Source organism: Pantherophis guttatus, chromosome 2 (assembly GCF_059756535.1).
Source record: "Pantherophis guttatus breed Tessera chromosome 2, ASM5975653v1, whole genome shotgun sequence".
Classification (NCBI taxonomy): Eukaryota; Metazoa; Chordata; class Lepidosauria; order Squamata; family Colubridae; genus Pantherophis; species Pantherophis guttatus.
The window spans coordinates 48,939,612-48,958,692 of record NC_142064.1 but is presented as its reverse complement, the minus strand read 5'-3'; the positions used below and the strand labels follow the sequence as shown (position 1 = coordinate 48,958,692).

Sequence of the window (19,081 nt, the reverse complement as noted above, 5' to 3'; positions counted from 1 at the left end):
GAACAGTGTTCAAATGTCTAACTCTTTTCTTAGTGTGTTTTGGGGAAACTAGCCTTACAGTATGTTGTAGTGTAAGTAAACTGCAAATGTTACAATTTCTAGAAAAAAATATTAAAATGAATTGGGAAAGAGGTAGTACAAGTACAAGAATATTTTTAAAAATTGAAATCGTTTTTACTATTATTTAAAGGAATCTCGTTAGTTTGGTAGTTTAGAAATACATTGTGTTTTACCTAGGTTAAATTCATAGTTCTTCCCTCTAAAACAGCCCAAACAATTGTGTGTAAACATTTAGTCAAAGTGTCTCCTTAAGTCTGTTTAAGTGTCTCCTTAAACAGAGACCACTTCTACATGACACCTTTCTGCAAATATGAGTGCATATACGTAATATTCCTGTATCTGTAGATCCAAAATAAGAAAACAATGACCATAATAAATACATAAGTCTGGATACTTATGTTTTGGGTTTTATCAGTATAAAAATAATATCTTCCAAATATCTATAGTCAGTCTCAAAAACATATATATACTTACTTTGGTAATTTTTTACATTTTCTTGCAGAATTCTTCTAGTCCATAGTAGTTCTGTTTCCATGCAGTCTGACAGCTTTGTTGCAAATCTTTATCTTCTTTTCTGCAAGAGGTTTTTTAGTTGTTACGTGGTTACTCAGAGTCACTTCAAAAGCAAGTTTGGGGCGTATAAATTTGATTAATAAATAAAAGTAAAATTAATTCATAGTTGATTTGGAGGTATGTTGAGGATTGCTGTTGTTGATATGCCTAACTTATATGTTATTGATATGTCACACACAAATATATATGTATACATATATATATACATATATACACACACACACACACACACACACACACACATACATACATACACACACACACACATACATATATAACAATTGACAGTAGCTTATAGGTTGTTCTATAAACAATAGTGTGCTGTGGACCTGTAATCCATTCTTTGCATTTCATCTAAACCCTTTAATAGATCATTTGTATCATCAGGTCCAGATGAGTTTAGTTCAGTGGTGGAATTTAATTTTTTTTTACTACTGGTTCTGTGGGTGTGGCTATGTAGATGTGGCAGGGGAAGGATACTGCAAAATCTCCATTCCCACCCCACTCTGGGACCAGCCAGAGGTATTTGCCGGTTTTCCAAACTACTCAAAATTTCCGTTACCAGTTCTCCAGAACCTGCTGAATAGCACCCCTGTTTATATAACTGATGTGGGCTGATAGGGTTTGGATTTTGAATCTTTAGAAACTATACTTGCTACATGAGTATAGTTTAGTATAGACTCCTCACATAAAACTGTCAACAAATTCAGAGGAATCCTGTTCAGCATTTTGCTTGAAGTAACTTTAGATGTTTGATTCAGAAATGTGAATTAAATCAACAAGTAACTTTGGAATCAAATATTTAAATTGAGCATTTTGATACCTTAATTATCAGGTTTTTGATTCAACAATTAAATGTTTTGCTCATTTACATTTTCAAATCAAAACAAATGAAAGATTTTAGGGCTTCTAAAAACATTTCCTTGTTCATGTTATATAATAAATTGTGATAACATCAGGGGCTACCTATAATTCTGGAAAGAAATGAATTGGAACTGATAGTATTGAAAACAACGTCGCCTTACTACTCATAATTTTTGGAACGGCTTACCTGCTTATTCTGAAAGTAGTCATGAGATGACAATGATTCATTAGTAGATTAATTAGGCTTATCAGATTTCAGTGAAATATATTTCAATTCATTCATTCATCAGTTGAATTTTAAAGTGCTTACCTTTGGCAAATACTCAGAAAATCTTTATTCTAAATTATTTGTTGAAATATTTCTATCATCTTTCCTACTTTATTTCATAGATTTTCTACTTAATCTTTAGATAAATCATAAAATAAGAGATGACATTTAGTAGCTTTTTGGCTGTGATAAGTGGAACAGGTCAAATGTGGCTGTCCATATGGTGGAAGGATGAAGAAGAACCACAACGAAGTAAATTGTGTGTGTGTGGTCTTCTGTATTTTATGTGGTATTTTCACATGTGTAAACCAATTGTGCTTAAATATAATTGACACTCTAATTTGAGTGTGTGATGTAAGTGTTGTTATGGTAATTTTAAAAATGTATTTTGCAGTAAAGATGATACTTAATAGTGATAAAGGATTTTGACATTTGACACTGTATTGTAAATTTGCTCACATGGACTTATTCCCCATATTTTCCTTGCAGGCATGTCAAGAATCCTACATTGTACTTCTCAAAATGGCATTTAGTTATGTTTATGTTTAAGAAAAAATCTGTCTTGGAAAGAGATCAAGCTCTTAATTGTTGAAGTGAAATATGGGCCTTGAGCACAGATAGCACAAAAACATTAAAATAGGTAATATGTTAGCACAGCTTGTGTAGTCATGCCAGAGTATAAAAAGATCAATGCATTTTGCAGAATTACAGGACCTAATTTCTTTTGAGCAACCTCAGTTTAATCCTAGGATTCATTCATTCATCAATGTGTCCCATTGTATTGTTTGTTTTAGAGTATTAGTTTGAACAACTAATGCTCTGAGCTACTTTCATGAAACATACACTCAGAAAATATTTTGGATTTGCTTGTGAAGCAAATATACTTAACTTTGGGAGGAGAAATGTTCTGTCCTACTATATCAATTTTTGTATACAATATTGTGTTTTAATTAAGAATTGAAGTCCTTGTATACTAGTAGAACTTTTGCATTTGATTGATCATATTTGGAAAAATCACTCCTGTATAGAGAGAATTTTGTGCAATAACTGTGGTACTTCTTATGCCTTTTAGTCTAGTCACATTCATCCTTGACTTCTTCTTTCTATCACTATTAACTGTGACTGATTTTGCCGTGCTATTCACTTGTACGAACCATATTGATTATTAGACACACAGGTCCTATTTTAAAGGAGATTGGAATTCCATTTTCATGGCCATTACGGGTGGTTCTCCACTTATGACCATTTGTTCAGTGACTGTTCAAAATTATGATGATGTTTAATGGACTTATGACCTGTGCTTGAAATTTTGGCTATTGCAGCATCCCCATAGTCACATGCTAAAAATTCGAGTGCTTGGCAGCCTGTCCATGTTTAAGACTGCACAAGCACTTCAACTCCCTACATTTGCCTATTTCTCTCCTGATCCCACCTCCCCCAGTCCACCAGTGCAAGCAAAGTTACCACAACCAGGGAAGCCTAACCACCCATCTGGCTCACCAGTGTAAGCAAAACTATCAAGGCCCAGGAAAGGTCACTGCTCACTGGCTGTTGTTTTGCATAGCAATGCAGCATCTCTGCCACCTCATACCTTCTCCAACTCAAACTGCAGCACTCCTACACTCATCTTCGTCCCCCCCCCCGCCACTCCTTGTTCCTTACCTGGGACTCTGCTTGTTAAAGACCCATGAGATCACTTAACTATTACAACTGGGAGTGCTAGGATTATGGTCATTAAGTGAAATGATCATGTGATATTTCACTTAATTTGGGATTCTTGTACCCACTTTTGTCATAGGTCGAGGACTACCTGAATATACTAAAATTCTTATTTACAAAGGAGAATGGATTTAATCAGTAGTGATAATGCTGAATATTATCATATAATCTACAATTTGAAAAAGGAAATTCACATTTTAGAGAACAGTAGACAAAAAAGCAGTAAACAGTTGAAATATAACATAATAGATGTATAAATAAAATGGAGTAAAATGGGAAAATAGGAGTTAAATCAAATTTGACAGAATTACTCAAACTTAGTGGGTCTTAGATTATTATCTGTTTAGTTTTCAAAACTTTCGAAAATAACACAACTAGAATATATTTCTAAAATGAGATTTGTAGATGGACAGATTGTGGGCTAGTTATTAAATAATTTATATTAGAATTTCTTCTTAGCTCAGTTACTTATGCTTTGCACATAACTTTAGAACTTGCATTGAATTATTTATTTTGTGTTCATATGCCAATTTATCTGGGACAGAGCCCACTGAACTTACTGGTATTTATTTCTGAATAAAATGAACAGATTGCATTGCTAATTTAGTAAAGATAAAGAGAAATATGTTTTTTTTTTTTTGTAAAATAGAAAAATGCTGAAACATGATTTATTCAGCAGTAAACTTTATAAAGCAGAATGCTGTTGAGAGTTTTTTCTTGTTTAATGTGGTAAATAAAATAAAAGATACTAAACAAAGTTATATAAAATTGGGTTATTTTTCTTTCTAGCTAATGGTCAGTATTAGAATATATATGCACCTTCTCACCTCTTTCTCTTTGCTGCCAAATTCCACCTCTTCTTGACTATTTAAGTCTCTTTTTTCTGCTTTGTGATTGCTAGACTAGCCAGATAATTCTCGAAGGTACAGACTTTTACTTTATTTTCTTTCATACCCAAGGTTCTAAAATCTGATGTTGGTTCCTCAGAAATGTAAGTTTCTTGTATTTTAACTGTTCCCATCTTCTGGTCCTAATTAGCATTTGTATAGTGATTTTGATCTAAGTGCAGTCTTTTCATTAAACATCCTTCAATGAAAGTCTCACCTTCCAAGCATTGCAATAATCTAAACAAAAGATACTATGTCATGATAGTTCAGAAGTAATCAGAATTGGTGTGTACCATATGTAACTGCTAGGAGACATCTATGCTTCAGAGGCACTTGAATATCCAATTATCTTTATTCTTTAAAGAGGTGCAACTTCTGTCCACAACAAACTGAATACTGTCATTCACCATGGATCGCTCATCAATATCAGCCAATCCTTATCAGCAGTGAGATTAAGTTAATTAACCCTTATCTAACCCATAATTTGTCCAGACACCAATTTAACAGTTCACTGCTTCCTAACCTCAATCAGCTGTAAAGAAAAAGTATATGGAGGTGTTATATTGATGACACTTTCAAATCTCTGTACAACCCTTTTCAATACCTTAATGGAAATTAAAGGCATGAAGGTCAGATAGTCTTTATATGAATCTAAAAGTTCTATTCCATGTACCAATAGATACAGAGTAAAAAAATGTAATTAAAGAAAATAAAATTCTATCTTGCCTGTCCTTTCTTTAGCATCAGGATGATGAAGATGGCTTTAGCACTGAAATCAGACTTAAAATTGAATGAAAATATATCTCAGTGAAATTTTTGAACATCATCCTGTTAAACATCTTGGCAAGAGTATGAACTAAAAGTTGTTAGAAACTCATAGATTTTGCAAGTATAGCTTCACAATTGATTCTTTGGGGTCAGCTGAGACAGTTATCTTTTCTACTGAGAATCTGGCCACTTTTGGATTAGCTAGCCAATACCTTGATGATATTGTCACAAGTGTAAGTGTATTCAGCCAATATTTGCACGTGAAAGTATGAATCTTATTTCATACTGACTTTCTGTCTGTGGTGCTTGGAAGACTTAGACTTAGCTATAAAAGGAAACCAGGCTTTCAAAGAACATGGTGGCTGGAAACCATCAAAGTTGACACCAAGCAGAGCATAGAAAAACTGAAAGAAGTAGTACAAGTTCAGAAGATGTGGAGAGCCCCATCATGATCATCATGATCATCATGATCATCATCATCATCATGTCTTATTTCTACATTTCAGTTGCACTTCCCAAGGACTACTAGACCTATTCTATTGATGTAGAGCAATGGTTCCCAACCTTTCTGGATCTGTGGACCATCAGTGATGGGGTGATGGTGGGAAGGGAATGGTTTCACGCACATGCTGCTTTGGCAAATGGAGCTTTGTACACTTGCCTGCCGCTTGTGTAGCCCGGTTCCAAATGGGCTGCTGTGGCTCGTGGGTTGGGGATCCCTATTATAGAGTGTAATAGAATGTTGGACACCTGAAATACTGTATTTTTCCGTGTATAAGATGCCCCCATGTATAAGAAATGTCCATGTTTCATGTAGTTTCTTGTAGTAAGCAAACTATAAGCCATCACTATTCAGCCATCTTGTTAGAGTGAGTAATACAACAAGATCAGGAAATGCATCACAGGAACAATAGACTGGCAATGTGATACAGGAAACAACTATAATGGAGAGCAATGATAGAGCTGAATATAAGATAGAGGCTCATCCTACATGTGTGGCCTTCTCCTCGGCCTCCACTTCAATTTTCAAGTAAATATTTTAAAGAAAAAGCGTCTTATACATGGAAAAATACGATAATCTCTCTTTCCTCTTATGACAAAGAATCAATGCCATGCAATCTTGAGTTTCTTACTAGTCCCATCCTCTTTTAAGACTAAGCTGTATTTATTTAGCTATATTTCTTCAAGATGATTTAACAGTAACAGAGTTGGAAGGGACTTGGAGGTCATCTAGTCCAACCCCCTGCTCATGCAGGAGACCTTTACTAGGGATTTGAACCGCTGAACTGATTGACAAGCTCAGTGTCTTAGTCACTGAGCCACCTAGTCACTGGTTATTTTCATACTCCTCTGGAAGTTTGAACATATGTGCAGTTGTCTCCTCTTTTTAAACAAAAAATATGTTGCTTCAAAGTATAAAACTCCTCAGGTCCTGTCTGTCTGAAAGTTTGAAGAATGAATAGAACTAATCTGATACTAGAGGAAGTAGAAATTGATCATTGCAAAATAATTTGAGAAAGTTATTCACGTTATAGAATTCAGACAGCAAAAGTCATATTGTTGCTAATTATGCAGGTTATAAATATGAGTATAAAATACTAATGAATTTGTAGCTTCTTGCTCCTTTTTTCCAAAATTTCTAAGACAAGGATTTACTGCTCTGTAATAAACTATAGAAAAAACATAATAGTTAAACCCTAATAAAATCTCATCACTTTAATAGTAAAGTCATGTACTTTAATGATCAAGCAAACATTTATGGATTAATTTAATTGAACTGTTATAAATAGTCCTAAAATGGCTTTCATGCTAACAATATGAAATCTTGCTGAATATCGAACAAAAATATCTCTGATACTTTTAAAAGAATTGATGAAATACCTATATGTATACTCTTTCCCACTAATGCTTTTATTTACTTTTTGGTAAGTACATATACATTCTCCTAGGAATTTATAATTAATGAAATGTCAGGCCAAATAAACTCAACAATCATATGCTCCTTATGATGCTAAATGCTACTTTAAGCATTTGTTTAGTTAAGCTTTTGATTGTGCTATTGGTCCATTCATGACCATTTAATTGTATTGGCAGGTCATAAGTAATAATAAGTAAAAAGTAAGGTTTTCCTGACAGTTTTTTATATTGGTTGCAAGATGCTTTAGTTCAATAATAAAACTGAAAAATGTTAGTAGAACAGGCAAATATATTATTCATAATAATTAAGTGTAGGATGATGGGAGTATAAATTGATGAAGATATTTCTATAGATTTCTCTTTGTCAAATCTTTTCAGGCTTAACTCTTAAACTTTTTCATATTTATTTTCATGCTTGTAATATATCTGTTCATAGAGTATATTACCTTTCTAGAGAATTCAGACCACACAGATATGACTTTTCCCTGTCTGAATTCTATAATATGACTTATTCTTAAATCCTGACTTGTAAGCAATGCTTGTGAAGTAAAATAGTAAAGTAGCAATTTGTTGTTTTTCTGTTTGGAACTTAAAAGTATACAGAAAATACTAATAATTCATAATATGACAGTGAATGAAAGTTTGATGAAGATAGTGTATTGTCACAAAGAGCCAATAAAACAACACAGTGACCTTATAGTCCATCTTAACTAATAATAGATAATATTGGACACTTAATTGGGATTGCATTTCTTCACAATCATACCGCTAAAAATAATTGAAATCACTGTGGTGAAAATAAATAAGAACACACTTATAAGTTAATGGACTGATTCACTGTGTATTGGATCTGAATAAAAATACTACATTGCTAATTACTGCATTTTTTTGTCTTTAGTGTTATAAATATTTGCAGAAAGAAGTTAACATTTCATGTATCCGATAAGCCATTTTTTGTTGTAAAGATGAAACATTTTAGAAGCTGAATAATGAATAAACAAAATGCTGAAATACAACTAAAAATCAGTGTAATCGTCAATCTGGAAGTCTTTTTGGAATGTTGAGGAGATTTCTTGTATGCTAACTTGTTTAGTTATGCTTTTAATTGTAGGTCATTGCACATTTCATTAGAAAAGCATTTAAAATTTTGGTTTGAATAATCTAGCAGTGAGGGGGAGGGAAGCATAGGCAATTTGCACAAAATATGAATCACCAAATGTACTAGTGACTAATTTTCAGAAACTATAGAAATAGTTTTAGCAATGTTTAAACAAAAGAGAGATTGTTAATTGAACACAAATCCATCCATCTAGTACATAGGTGGAATATTTGGAGTGTTAGTACATATTTGGAATATTTTTCAAATAGGCTTCCTGGTCCTCAAACTTGTAGCTTTACATAATTGCTATTTCCTCTGATTTTTCATTTTATATGAATTTCAATTTGATGGAATTTTTATTTTGCTGTTAAGTGAGACTAATTTTCCCCCCCTTTTCACTGTTTTCTTCTGTATAAGGTTGAAGTAGTGTAATGGAATTATGCCACTTAATATTCAAAGTCAACAGATTTTTTCCCCATTTGAGATTCCATCCATTGAAAACACTGGAGGTGAGAAAGAATAACCAGCTAAAGCATATATGGATCAGGTTGCATCATCCAAAGTGGTGTCATCCCTGTCTGGGAGCTACCCATTCCATATCTCTCCAGGAGTGGACTGTTTTTTGTCCTCTAAACCAGGGGTCTCCAAATTTTGCAACTTTAAGACTTGTGTCTATGGAGATTCTCAGTCATTCTCAGCCAGCATGGAACTCTGGGAGTTAAAGTCCACAAGTCTTAAAGTTGCCAAGTTTGGAGATACCTGCTCTAAACTCTCTTGAAATAAAGGGAATAACTGTGCTACTCATTATTTCATGTTGAATTAATATCATATTTTAAACCAACCTGGTAATTTTGAACCAACCTGGTAAGTATAACAATATACATGAAAATAAGAAATAACCTGTAATAAATAGGTTTTCTCTAGTTTATAAGAAGGTGCTGCTGTTCTTTCTGTCATGAAGTTTTACATAGTGAACAGTACGTAATATTGCTTTATCTGACATTATATTGAAGGCATTGCTTATGTTATTTAATGTTTATTAATTAGAATGGTAAATATAAACTAAACGTATATGAATGTCTAACACTTTATCATACATTTCTTTCATTCTGTATGTTTAAGGAACAGTGAAAATCTTTCCTTCCAGAACCCCAATTTTGCTATTGAAATCATATTCTGTTCCCTTAATAATGGTCCAAACAAGTCAGAAGGTAGAAGTATTTTAATATTAGGTGGTGTAGCTATTAATTTTTATAATGAGCTATCAGCACTTGGTAGAAGATTTGTCTTAATTTTGTGAATTGCTATCACTGCAATTTCTTTTAAAAGAATAGTTTAAAAGAATACTTCAAAAATATGCACCTTTGGGCAGACGGTTCCGAAAAGCCAGCCATCACGGTGCTGCTGCACGTGGACTCGGAGCCTCCCGGAGCCGCTGCACTTGTGGCCTTCAAGAGCACCCTATTCAGGCGCTGGACCGGCCGCAAAGCGATGTGCTGAGTCGCCTGGATGAGTGCATGGCTTTTCTTAGCCAAGTCCTGGAGGCGGAGGAAGTGCTGTCATGCTGGAGTTAGTCATGTTGCTATTGTGACTGCCTATTTAATGAAAACTAATCATCTTACTTTTCAAGAGGCCTATGCCTTTGTTCAAGCCATCAAACCTGATGCTAAGATGAATGAAGGCTTTGAGTGGCAACTGCAACTCTATGAAAAAATGGGTTGTAAGGTTGATGTTAGCAGTACTATTTATAAGCAGTATCGTTTGAAAAACATTACAGAGAACTGTAATGACAGAAGGTTTGCCTGGTCATGTCTTCGCAATTAATCCAAACACAGTACATCAAATCCCAAATCATGACATTCTTTACAGGTGCAGGAAATGCAGGCATTTGCTGTTCCGAGTTCAAGCATTTTACCCCATGATGAAGGCAAAGGACCTGCAGCCTTTGCTCACAAAAAAGTTTCAGAACCTGGACCTTTAGGCCATGCAGGTCAATCAAACTGTACTTCTTACTTTATTGAGCCAGTGCAATGGATGGAGGCAGCACTATTAGGAGTGTTGGAAGGACAGAGGTTTGCTAAAGTTTTGAAGAAACCTTTGGAATGGAAAAAGAAAAATTGAAGAGAGAACAAATCCTACAACAATTTTTGAATGAATGAAAGTTCAAGATTGTTGAAGTAAAAGGAATGAATATAAAGGTTGTTTCATGAAGCTCCTGTGCCCAAAATGTACATCAAAGTTGGGTTCTTTTCACTGGCATGGTGAGCAGTATTCCTGTGGTCATTGGGTGACTCCAGCCTTCCAGATTCACAAGAATCGTGTTGATGAAGTAAAAAGATTGCCCATTGTGGAGCCAAAGAATGTGAAAAAGTGAACTTGGTTGTATTAGGACAGCTGCATATACCTGGCATAAAGAGACACAATTTAATCAATGCTTTAAATATCAGTGGCCTTGTACAGTATTTTTCTCTTGACTTTACAATAATAGTAGACCAAATATACTTGCACATCACAATAGAACATTTCTTGAAATAGTTTTAATTTCTTAAACTGAACACTAAAGTTTGTGGTCACACCAGGCTACATTTGCACAACATGACTGCTACCAACCAAGATTACTGTAGCTACAAATATGTCTAGAGGCGCTTCCTTCTGAACAACTCTGCATTGTATATGTGAACTGCATTTTCCCAATAAAAATATTTTTTTAAAAAAGTGTACCATTATTTTTTAATTTTATTACAAATGACACATTTTCTTTTTGATGGTCATTCCAAAATTCCTTTTTACTCAGGTAAATACTAATACATTAGAGCTTATGACAAAAACCTTCACTAAGCTTGTCATCATAGGCGTATGATGTACACCTGTAAAGACTTTGTGTTTGTTCAATGAAGATAGTGGCCTTGGTCTAGTAATGTTATTAAGACTCTTCTTAAGATCTTTACACAGCTGAGATTTTCAGTAATCGTGATAGATATGTCCTGGGGTGTGTATGTTCAATTTCCTATCATTTACAGTATATCACCAAGCCATGCTGAGATATGACACTATCTTCTGCAAGTAGCAGAACTATTATAAGGGCTGAATTCAGTAATGACTGAAGTATTAATTGGAACTTTTACTTATATTGATCAGCAGGAGACTTACAGGTAAGAAGAATTAAGACTATACGTAGCTCAGTAAAGCTATATTACAATTTGGAGGCAAAGTTGCAAGCTAGTTTCTTTAATTAGGTTTAAGACAAATAGGGCCATGGAAACAAGAAGAGAGATGTTAAAGTTTCAGGACTAGGCAAATTTTAGGAGGGAAAAAATAAACTATCCCCAAACAGTGTAATGGGACTGAATATGTTCAATGAACACAAATTGCTAATGAAAGGAGAAAAGGATCCATATAGGGATGAAATTGAGTAAGGCAGCATTGCTGATTAGCTAAATCATTAAACAGGAAGCTAACGCTTGTATAAAGCAATATATTTTTGAAGATCATAATTTTCAAATTACAAATCTCTGAGTTACTGGCAGATGTTTGGCAGAACAATAGGTTAATTTTTGAATAAATCTGAATGTTTTCATTCTTAAAAGCAAAAGTGATTATTTGACAAAAGAAATGCACTAGTAATTAAAGAGAATTGTTCTGATGTGATGCAATATAAGATTTCTTTCTGTAAGCATTTTTCTAAACTTATTACATAATTGAAAAGTTGTTATATTAGAATACTTTTGTGTGGGGATTTTGAGTATGCTTATCTTTCCATTTATAAACCTAGGACTAAAAAATTACCATTGTTCATAACCATGGAGTTTACTAAAAATAAGATTAATTTTACAATTGTTCTGTTCTTAGTGTAAAGTAAATATAATAAAACATCTGAGTTTCATTCTAATAAGATTCAAAGTATTTCTTAGTCCTTTGAGATGGTCTCATAATGAACATGCCAAATGTATATTTTATGGATAAATTTACTTTCAGATTACAATAGATTTATACAGTCACAAAGCCTATGGCTGTGTCACAAAGGGCCAAATCAATAGGGAACGTATTTTGCAAAACCATATTTGAAAATGCGTGATTTGTTATCATATAAGATACTTGAAGTCTTCAGTAGAAGGAGAAATTGCATTTTTATAAAAGTCTGGAAATCTCTAATGTAATGTAATCTTAAAGAGTAAGGAAGGATAATTAATTTGTGTGTAACTGCTGTAAAGAAGTTTGGAAGTAATTCCTTTATATCTTTTCCCATCTGTACTTCTGCACTTTTTCTGTTTTCCAGTTCTTAATTTTCCTTTATAGATTTATAAATGGAAAGATAATTGTGTTCAGTTTTTACCTATGCTAAAATCTATAATAAAATATATATTTAAAAACTAAAAGAGAGAAATTGCTGTTTATCTCTGTAGGAATGCTAATATAATGCATTATAATGCTATTAGAATAAAATCCTTTATAAGTCTTGTACTGAATTATAAAATCTTGTTTGCCTCTTCTCATAATTATAGAAGAAGCCAGACTATGATGATCAATATGAGTTTAAGTTTATTCCGATTCTGGAATTAAAGTTGAGAGAGCCACCTTCTCCTCTCCTCAGTCCTCAACTTGGCTGAAGTCTGGAATTTCGTCAGTTAAACTTCAAAGCTAGAAGAAATCTTGTCTCCAACTCAGAAATGGAGGTGACAAATGTTCACAGTTTTGCTCTAAGCCTAGCAGGTATCTTTAGATCAGAACAGAAGAGCAAAACTATTCACATCTCTGAAGTGTTGAAATATAGGGTTCCTTTATATTTGTCTTTTTAACTATGGAAAGACAAGCAGTAGATGTTTCTCTGATCTTTTGTTATATTTGAAGTAGCATAAGTTCATGAACAAGATTTTTCTCCCCTTGGGGAGAGATTATGACAATAAAGATGATGTGGTTCTGCTTTGATGCCAGTCAAAATAAATTGTTCCCTGTAAGATAACTTTTTAATGGTGCCAGTGTAATGGAAAATATTTTAAATGTTTGTGTTGTGTGATTAACAGTTATGGTTTCTATGTGTCTAAGATAAAAACAAAATAGGGAAATTTCTGCTTCGGTTAACTGTTACTGTATTCCCTTAACAAAGCACTGAAATACTGAATTTCCCATTTTTGCTTTCTTTAAGGGTTAACAAGAAATTGTGTCATGCTTTGTCAGTGGACAGTTTTCAGTATTATTTCAAAAGAAGAGACAGTATCTTGTGCTGTACCATGGTACTCTGTACCATTTTAAACAGGAAAGTACTTCAGTCTTTTTCAGCGATGCTTATAAATCAAAGTGGGAAAAAGATACACGCTGAATTTAAAATTAACGTATTTTTAATATGCAAGTAGGATTAACTTTTCCTGCCTTAAGCCTGTCAAGATCAAACTCAAGCAGGCGTTCACATCCATGATTGAAACTCACCAACCTTTTTTTCTTAAGTTAACATTTGTCCAAATTCTCCCCATTGGTTTTGTCAATAGATCTTTTAAAGGCAAGCATTAAAGTGGAGTTTGCATTAGTCTTTTTTCCCCAGTAGCTTCAGGCCCAAGGGCTTCTTTTAATAGGCATTAGTTAAAGGACCTGAATTGAGTAGACGTTTGTGAAGGAGACTTGAAGTTTGGAACAGAATTTTCTTTTATAGTTTTTCCAGGGGGGGGAAATCTTCTTATGTGAATAAAGGCTTTAGACTAATCTCTCTCCATCTGGAAAATGGAGAAGCCAGAGGTTGTTGGCACCAGGTCACATCCCTTATGTAAACTGTCAAATTCTTTTCATATTAATGGTGTATTAGCTTAAACCCAGAGAAGGTGGTTTTCATTTATCAGCCTTATTTTGTGTTGCCGGCAAAAATGAATTCTGATAATATATTGGCGCCTGTTTTAAATAGTCCCTCTTGTTTTCTTAAAAAATGTTGACTTGAAGTAGCATTATATTGGATTTTTTTTCAAGTGACTCTAGTAGCTAATTAACCTGAAGTTTTAGGTCTCCATGCAAGAAACTGTCTATGAGATATGTAATATTTGCACTGCAAAGTACAGTAGTAGAGGGTTGCCAGCATTAAATAAGAATGATTCCAATGCTAAAACAGAGCATCACAGAATATTAACCATCCCTATTGAATTAATGTGATATTTTTATCTTGTCTGCTTAACTCTCTTCGTTTGTAGACAAGCTAATGATGATGACAGAGAAAATTAACTTATTGACAATGAAAATCCATTGAAATGAGATTAAAAGAGGATGTTGCTGGTTCATATTTTAGTGCTTGTAAATTGTGCTGACTTACTGATAGATAATTAATGCCAGATAGTTCAATACTATAGCGCAGTGATGGTTAACCTTTTCGGCACTGAGTGCTGAAACTGGAGCTCACCAGGAAGAGAGCAGCTGGCCAGTGCACATGTGCGTGGCGGCCACCTGCTCTTCCGGGTTCCGTTGCGCGCATGTGTGCCAGACAGCTGCTCTCTTCTGTGTTCTGGTATGCATGCGCCGGAACCCTGAAGAAAGCAGTTGGCTGGGGCGCATGCATACCGGACCAGCTGTCCAGCACACATGCGCGTGCTGGAACCTAGAAGAGCAGCTGGCCGCTATGCGCATGCACACAGAGAGGCCTCTGACATGTGTGGCATAGGTTCGCCACCACAGCTATAGCATAAACATTTCAGAATTAATATTGTGATAAAGAAATAAATTAATATCTTTAAATTCCTGTTTATCTCTCTCTTTCCCTTTATCCATCTAGAAAGCTTTGTAAGCATAGGCAAAGCAGTTTAGGATTCTATGCTTTCTTAAAAGTTATAATTTTCATTAGCTGTTTAAATACAGTGATATTTAGGATGAGTAACTCTGAGTATTTCAGTTTATATTGAACATTTTACATCACTAGGAACCATTCTTCAGTTTCTAGCAAAATTGCAACTTTTTCGTAAGTTTCTACATGTGCCAAGAAGAATTTAAGAAGAACGTTAATACATTATCTCCCAATAGTGCCTGAGATCATTTTTTATCATCAAGTGTCTATTGTTGAAATGCTATATAGTCTGAATGATTACATGACATTATAAAATATTGTGGGTAATTAACTTAATAACGAGGCAAAACAGTTCTCATTTATGTCTACTTCTTCTGCAGTCTTGTTCCTCTCACTTTCAATACATGGCCGTGTAGGTTGGAAACAGACAATGTTTTAAGGAAGCGTAGATAGCTTAAGCCAAATGGCTTGTTTGCATCAGTGTGACTAACATGCAGAGAGTTTCCTCAGGAAACAATGGGATGGTTTATCAGACAACAAGAAAAATAGATGAATGCTTCTGACAGATAATCAGAGCTATTACCATCAGGTTAAATGTTGCATATTTTTTATACTGGAGCTTTTGTCATCCTAGTGACATAGCTGACTGGAACATATTAGCAGCAGTTTTCCTTAAGTAACCGTTTCCAATTGATGATGGTGGGAATGTGCTTTCAGATAATCTTGCTGCTTGTGTTACACAGGATTTTCTGTCAGACCCCTGAAATGCCACAGCAGTGGTGTTGAAAGGAGACTGTCTTAGTGGGGTAGGAGGTTTTTGCTATGTAAGATCAGTGTAATTTTATGAAACAACAGTTGTTCTTCTTCCCAGCTCCTGTGGAAACTGACAACTGATCTCTTTAAGGATCTCAAGGAAAGCTGTGCTTTTCTCTACTGAGGCCTACAAAAATCGTTCTTTAAACTTTTTAAATTTGTAATCCCAAACAACAAGTTTAGTTTAAAAATTTAATTTACCATGGAAGTGATAATACCTACTTTTACTAATTTTATGAAACTTAAGTGCTTATTATGCACATTTTGAAGGGTAGGATTCCCCTTCCCTTTAGGATGCTCAAAAGCAGTGATTAATGATCACTCAGATTCTTTCATGGAAATTATATTTCAAGATTATTTGCAATTTTTTATATGTTAAATTTGAATTTCAAGGAATATAGAATCCCATGGGAGAAGTTATTGTTCTTTTAGCATCTGCTATCAATTTTGTTATTAATATCAATGAATGACAAGAGAATCAGGTTATTGCTTTGAGTTCTTTTACTCTTAGTTGGAACTCTATGTAATTTTAGGGGGGGAAATATCTTTTCTATGTCCTACGGCTTTAATATTTTTCATTGTTAGAAATTCAATTTGTTCTTGATATCTCATGAATGTATCTGTATTTCTTTTATTTTATATAGTGGGTTCCAGAAAATAGATACACATTTAACTATTTAATAATGTGTTAAAATAAATACTTAAGACTTGTAATTGAGAGGACTGTCTTATGTAATACACAACAGATAAAATTTTAAATCAGTGAAGATTTGCAAACCGGTAACTTTTTCAGTTTAAAATACATTTAAACTATAAAGAACTCTGAAATATATTTTGGATTTTTTTTGGGGGGGGGAGGGAGTGTCAGGAATTTAGAGGAAAGATGAAATGAGAAATTTCAAAGTAAGAGCCAGCAGGGGGTGCCATTGCTAGCTAAAGCTAGATAGATAATACTATGAAAACAGAAGAAGCCTTCTGTAATCAATATATACTTCCATGAACTTTTTGACTAGATTAAACTCCTGTCAATAAAATATTTTCAATTGCCAATCCTATATGTAAAGAAGCCATGTACAACCATATTCTTCTATGGTTTTGGCCATGTGCCAAACAGCGCAATTGTGCAATATTTTGACTGCTGTCTTTGCAACACTGCTAGTCTCCAAAATATTAACTTCAACTTCTTGCAATAGAATAGAATATAATGTAATAGAAACATGTACATGTTCCAGAAAAATGTGAAGCATAGTAGAGGAAGAATTCTTCAGAGATCCAGAAGTCACCAGTTGGAATTATCTCCTTATTATATTATGAAATTACATTTCATACAATTACATCTTTCAACTCATTAGAATAAAATATTTTTTGTTCAGTATATAGGAAGATGTTTCAGATATCTTAATGAAAGTACATTATGCTGTCCTTGCTATGGATGTGAGGTTATAAAAGGTGTTAGCAGTTTGATTATGAAAATTGGACAGTAAATATTCTATTTGTTTAGCTAATAATTGGCTTCTTTTTTAATAGTCAAAACCAACAAAGCTCCTTTTCTGTTTTGTATAGCAGTTTTTATTAAAAATGATACCAATGTAAGAAAAAAAGAGTTTGCTATATAGAAAGAGCATGATAATTTCAGAATAAAAGTTCACCAGTTATGTGATCAGAGCTTGTAATCACAGTATGGTTTATCAGCAAGAGCTTTGGCTTGAAAGCCTGATCCATTAAATTCCAATGTACTCTGCCCTTTGGTTAGATTATGCACAATCTGAAGGCTGGAAAATTTCCCACTCTTGCTGATGTAGAGCAGCTCTGCAGGCTGTGGAAGTTCAATGAGACTTTTTCTAGAGAGTAATCTTTCTTAAAAATGAACCTAAGTAAGAGTTGCAATTGTTTTTTTTTTTTCTGTTTGTTTGATGACCTAAGTAATATGCAGTTCTTCAAGATTTTAGGAAATATTGAAATGGATTCTTAATTGTTTTAAATACAATCTATCAATAGTTGGCAGTATTTTCACCCAGTATAAATTATTTCAATTGAAGTGTTATTATGAATAATTTAAACATCTCCAGTGTTTGCAGTGAGGATTGAATTAGAACTAAATTTGCTGTCGTACATGCTGTCAGTTAAATTTGCATTACCATATTATTTTGTAATTTTTGGATGCTGTTCCATTGGATGCTGTTCTCAGTGAATGTATTATTATTATTATTATTATTATTATTATTATTATTATTATTCCACATATCTCGCCATGGGACTTTTCTAAGTAGCTTACAGCAATAAAAATGGAGAACTGAAAAGAGGTGTAAACATAACAATGATAAAATAATGGAACAATAGAACAAAACAGTGAAAAAGAAAACAGTGAGAATACATGACAATATATGAGAATAAAAGATGGGCAGGTAGGGATGCAGGGAGTGAGAGGGGAGATGGGATTTACTAACAATCTAGTAGCGTTCTCCTGTTTGGGACTCCCTTTTGGGTCCACAGGCCAACTGGCAGAGCCAGATTCTCAAGCTCTTATGAAAAGATAGGAGTGTGGAGCAGATTTCACCTTGGAGAGTAGGATGTTGCAAAATGTGGGCCCTCAGGCAGAGAAGGCTGTTCTTCTGGATCTCATCTCACAATATCTTATCCCATATCATCCCATCACTTGATACAATATCAGGAAATTTTATATTCAAAACCCCCTTTTCCATATAGCCTGCGAAGTATTTAAAATGTTGGGACATGTAGAGTTTGCTTCCCCCCCCATTAATAAAGCAGAGGGGATCTAAAACGATATAATCACTCATTTCCAGTCTATCAATATAGTTTTCAGACTTTATTTCATTTATATCTTCTTATCTAAGTACATTAGTTTGTTATATAGGAAATTTGATAATAGTGTAACTTTCATGAATTTCATGCTGCTGTACCTATAATCAGGCATCATGTTTCTATAATAAAATTAACTTTTTAAAAATGGCACGTTAGTTGCAAAATGATTTATTAGGACTGTTAGGAAAAAAAACCTACAAGGGTGCATGGATGAATAGGTCAATATGTGCATATGAAGTAAGAGAGAACAGAAATAAGTTATGGGTAATGAAATAGAAAATATATTGTTAGAATAGCAGAAGAAACAACACAGAGAGAACAAGGGTATCTGTGACCAGTTATGAACCTGTCCTTGACAACAACAATTTTTATAGCCACCCATCTGAAACCAGTCACCAGTCTGTTGGCAAATAGTGTAATAGGACAAATAATTTTATAGTTACTATTATTAATAAAGATTTAAAAAACCTCCAACCTCTGGCTACATCCTGTACGGCAAATAAAAGATAATAACTTTGATTGTTCCACAATCTTTC

The 19,081-nt window shown here is 33.9% G+C and overlaps 1 protein-coding gene and 1 pseudogene across 2 annotated transcripts in view; both read left to right on the top strand.

Annotated features, from left to right (window-relative positions):
* EFNA5 (ephrin A5) overlaps nt 1-19,081 on the top strand; it is a 201,407-nt gene that overhangs the window by 47,730 nt on the left and 134,596 nt on the right. The gene's annotated exons all lie outside the window — the stretch shown is intronic.
* Nucleotides 9,497-10,637, top strand: LOC132711423 (dual specificity protein phosphatase 12-like; annotated as a pseudogene).